Below are 4391 nucleotides of genomic sequence, written 5' to 3' on the forward strand. Positions count from 1 at the left end.
CCCTGGGCAACAAAGCTGATGGATCTTACAGTCGGCTCAGTGCTAGCTAAGGCTGGGAGGAGTGCAGCTGAGGGCACCCCAAGGGGAAGGCCAGACTCTAGTGGCTCTTCCCTAAAGCTCTGGAGACTCTTGGGAAATGAACATTTACAATTTCTTATTTGCCTTTGGTCAACTTCCAGGGCCTTAGAATGGTTGTTTTTGACCATTTTAGTTTTATACTTGTTTTTTTTTTTTGCACAGAGAACTGGCTGACCTCTTCACACTGCCATAGCCAGTTGTCCCTCCTAATGTCCAATTGTCTCTTTTCATATTTTCATATTTGACACACACAAATTGAAAGATGACAGCAGAGGGAAATTTCCTTTTAGCAAGTAAACCTGAGATCTGATTGGAAAAAAGAAAAGGGGAAAAGATTTAGAAAAAGGGAAATCTTACATTTTCAAGGAGGAATTCTATGGGGAAATTGACTTCTATCATTGTCACATTTTCACAGAAACTACTATACCAACTTCCAAGCATGATCCCAAAGAGAGCCATATCAGCTGAACGCATGTGTTTGAGGCTACTCTAGTTCTCAAAGACCAGAATTCCAATCGGGCCAGGTGTGGCGCAGCAGGAAGACATTGTGAGGCAGAGCCACATGGGAAGGCTGCCAGTTCGCATCCAGAGACCCTCCTGAGTATGCCAGGCAAGCTGTGCCCTGGCTCAGGACTGGTTGGAGCTGGGGATGGATCTGGCAACAGGACTGTGTTCAGGCTGCTGTTCTGGGTCACCGTATCTCCATCTGTCTCTCTCTCTCACTCATGGAATAAAGCCAAAAAAATTTTTTTTTCATATTTATCTCATTAGTCTTGAACTTGTAATTTTCTCACTATGACTCCCTTTTTATTCAGAGTGCCTTTAGTAAAAGGAGTAAGGTATTCACTCACAGATAACACCATTTAAAAAATTTTGACAGCATATGCACTAGCCAGAGAGCGAGAAAGAGACTGTACCCCTTATGGGGAATGGTCATGCTACAATCCCTTCTCCTCAATTTCTCCCTCCTCTGGGGACTTTAAGCATGAATACCTAGCAAGTTTCTCAAGTTGCCAGGTCTGGGACTTGAACCACACAACTGGCCATGTGGGATCCACATAACACATAACCACCAAGCAATGGGCTGGCCCACATGGTTCTTTAAATACACTTAAATGTAAGGAGCTGCAGAGAAAACCAGGAGTAAATGTATATTGGTTTGTTTCTAATTCTTCGAAAGAAACGGTGTCTCCCTTGGGGCCAATAGGTGGTGTGGTGGTTAAGGCGTTGGACACTGTCACATGGCCAACCACAATTTGAGTCCCAGACCTGGCAGCTTGCTTTCTCACTTTCCCTCTCATTCTCTTTGTGTCTCTCTCTGGTCAAATTAAAATAAATGAATGAATAAATAAAATTAAATAAATGAGTCTTTAAAAAAAAAAGAAATTGTGTCTCCCTTCACCACCTTAGGGGGAGGGTCTTTCCCTTTTGGAAATGCATGCATTTAAGAACATATATGCAGGGCCAGCCCTGTGAGTCAGTGGTTAAGGGAGCCTAATCCCACATGGCCAACTGTGGTTTAAATTGCAGCCCTGGCAACTTGGAAAAACACACTGTGCACACATGCGTGCATGCCCCAAAATCCCGACAGGAGGGAGAAATGGAGAAGGGAAATGGAGAAGGGATTGTAATGTGACCACAGTCATGGGGGCTGCTTTCTTCCCCTCTCTCTCTGCAGGTACATATGCCATCTGGCCATTTAAAATATAAGTATATATATATGATTCACATGGGTTAAAAAGCGATCCACCATTGCAAAAGAAAAACTCATAATATCCTTCAACATCTAAATGCCTTATATTTTACAAAAAGGAATCATGTATATTACATTTATGACTAATATTTTCAAATCACTGAGTCTTAATATTTTTGAGAGGGGGTGTCAAAAATAGTTCACCAAAATCTAAAAATGTTAAGAGGGGAAAAAGAGATTAGTCTTATAAAACAATCACAGCTGAAAATTATCACAATTAAAATATCACTATGGTATAAATGATTAATTTCTGAACCCCAGAAGAGCTAAAACACTGATGCACAGGAAGAGTGTTTAAGGAGCCAAAAACAGAAAAACAACAAAGGTCTGAATATTTGCCTTACACTGGAAAAAAAACATTTAAGATGTCCATTTATTAACATTTTAAAAATTGTCCTTATCTCCAAGACAAACAATGCTGCAATGAGAAGGGGTTGCCGATTTCCTGGATGCACTAAATTATGACCATAGCATGCTGTAAAACTCTCAGCTATACTGTTATTCACATGATCGAGGTCCCAAAGACAGGAAGACAAGAAGGTTCAGGTTAATACTTGTTTTCTCCCAGAATTGCTTAGCATAAGGACCATTTGACTTTGTTTTGACCTTGACTTTCCTAGCTTACTTCCTTCAGAAGTACTCAAAGGATACTTCTTTCAAGATGTGCTTGACAGCCTCTCCCCTCCTCCGGTCTGTCTGCCAGGCTGCAGTCCAGGCACCTAGCATGTCGCATGTGCCCTGAGCATTTCTTCCACTTCTTTTGTAATCTGGACATGTCATTTGGCCACTAGACAGTGATCTTCTGAAGCCTCAGAACCTACCCTCCACAGTGTTAGCAGATAAGCTCCCTTCGACCTTAGAAAAACCCCCACAAATGCTCACGCTATCCACACTCCCCTGTCTTTCATTGCTCCTGCTCTGACAAGGAAGACCTTCCTAGGCCAATCCACCCCCCTCAACCCCCCACCCCGTGCTCTGATTCTAAGAGGAGACATCAAAATGTCCTGGAAAAAGAAAATGAAAAGATGAAAATGAAAAATTTGGAGCTGGCCAGTGGCATAGTGGTTAAGGTGGCTGGATCCTACATGGCCAACTCTGGAGTTCAAGTCCCAGACCCAGTGGTTTGAAAAACATGCCAGGCAAATGTGAGTACATATCCAAAATCCTAAAAAAGAGAAATTGTAGAAGGGTTGCAGTGTGACTACCACCACCACCACCACCACCACCACCACCACCCCCCCGGGGTAAGGGAAGGTGCTTTCTCACTTTCCTCCTCTTTCTGTCTCTCTCTGGTGAGCACATATGCCCTCTGGCAAATTAAAACGAAAATAAATAAGTAATACGAACTTTCCCTCACAGCATAAGCGCCCTGGAGTTCACGATGCTTTGAAAGCCACGATACCAGCCAGCCAGCCATTTAGTCCATCCCTAAAGAGAGGCCTAAGCATTTGACGGGAGAAAATGGAGAGCCCTTGAAAGATTATTTTTAAGATTAGAAAACAAAACAAAACAAAAAGGTTGGGAGGGGCCCAAATCAGGCCTGTAAGTGAATCCCTAATGATTTTCTCCTAAAACTTAAAAAAATTACCCATGTTTGGTGAGAAGAATGAGAGGGACATCACCGTGGTGGAGGAGGACTCTTTGGGGATGCTTTCCTGGGCATTTTTTTTTACTAAAGCTTCGACTTTCTCAGAACACTCTCACAATAAGCTGCTGTTATCGTTCTTTGGCCTTCCAGAAAGTCAACAAGGAAAATCCCCAAAATCTGTTGTCCTGCTCTTGACTGGCCTCTTTCCTCTCTGGGTAGCCACTGCTTTGACCGTGATTTGTCTCCAGGCCCAGATGGGTAAAGTGATGTGTCACCTCCCGTTACAATTCTTCCAAGAAATGCTTCAACATCTTGATCCCAGTTGCTTAAAATTTCCATTGAAAGCCCTGTCCTTGAGTGCAGTTGATTCGGGCACAAGTTTTGGGCACTGAGCAGAAAGTTTGCCCAACTTCTATTTTTCAGAAGAAAATTGTGCAACTGATTCAGGTGTCTATTATGCTGACTACTGGTTCTGCTGTGAACGGTTGGTCTTCAATTAGGGCATGAACAAGAGTGGATTTTCCTCATAAATTGATGTAGGTGGTCTGCCACGGTAGACCATTTCCATTTGCAAATTGCTGATTTCTTTGAGGATTGTCACCATAAGCTATTCTAAAAGCATCAGTTGACTTCACCATTCTTCTACCCCACCTTCAGTATAAAATTTTTTTTTAGAGAAATATTTTTGCTATAGGGTACATGCACTCACCAGAGAGAAACACAGAGAGACAGACAGAAAATGAGAAATCACCCACTGGGTGGCTGGCCACGCTGCAATCCCTTCTCTATTCTTCTCTCAAGATTTTGGGCACGCACACACATGTACTTGGCATGAGTTTTAAATTGCCGGGTCCGGGACTCAAACCACAGTCAACTATATGGGAGTCCAGCAACGTAACCATTATGCCATCTGCTGGTCTCTTCAGTATAAATGTTTAATTGCTAGAGGGCACATGCACTGGAGACAGGGAG

This window comes from Tupaia chinensis, unplaced genomic scaffold (genome assembly GCF_000334495.1).
Source record: "Tupaia chinensis unplaced genomic scaffold, TupChi_1.0 Scaffold000469_1, whole genome shotgun sequence".
In the NCBI taxonomy this organism is placed as follows: domain Eukaryota; kingdom Metazoa; phylum Chordata; class Mammalia; order Scandentia; family Tupaiidae; genus Tupaia; species Tupaia belangeri.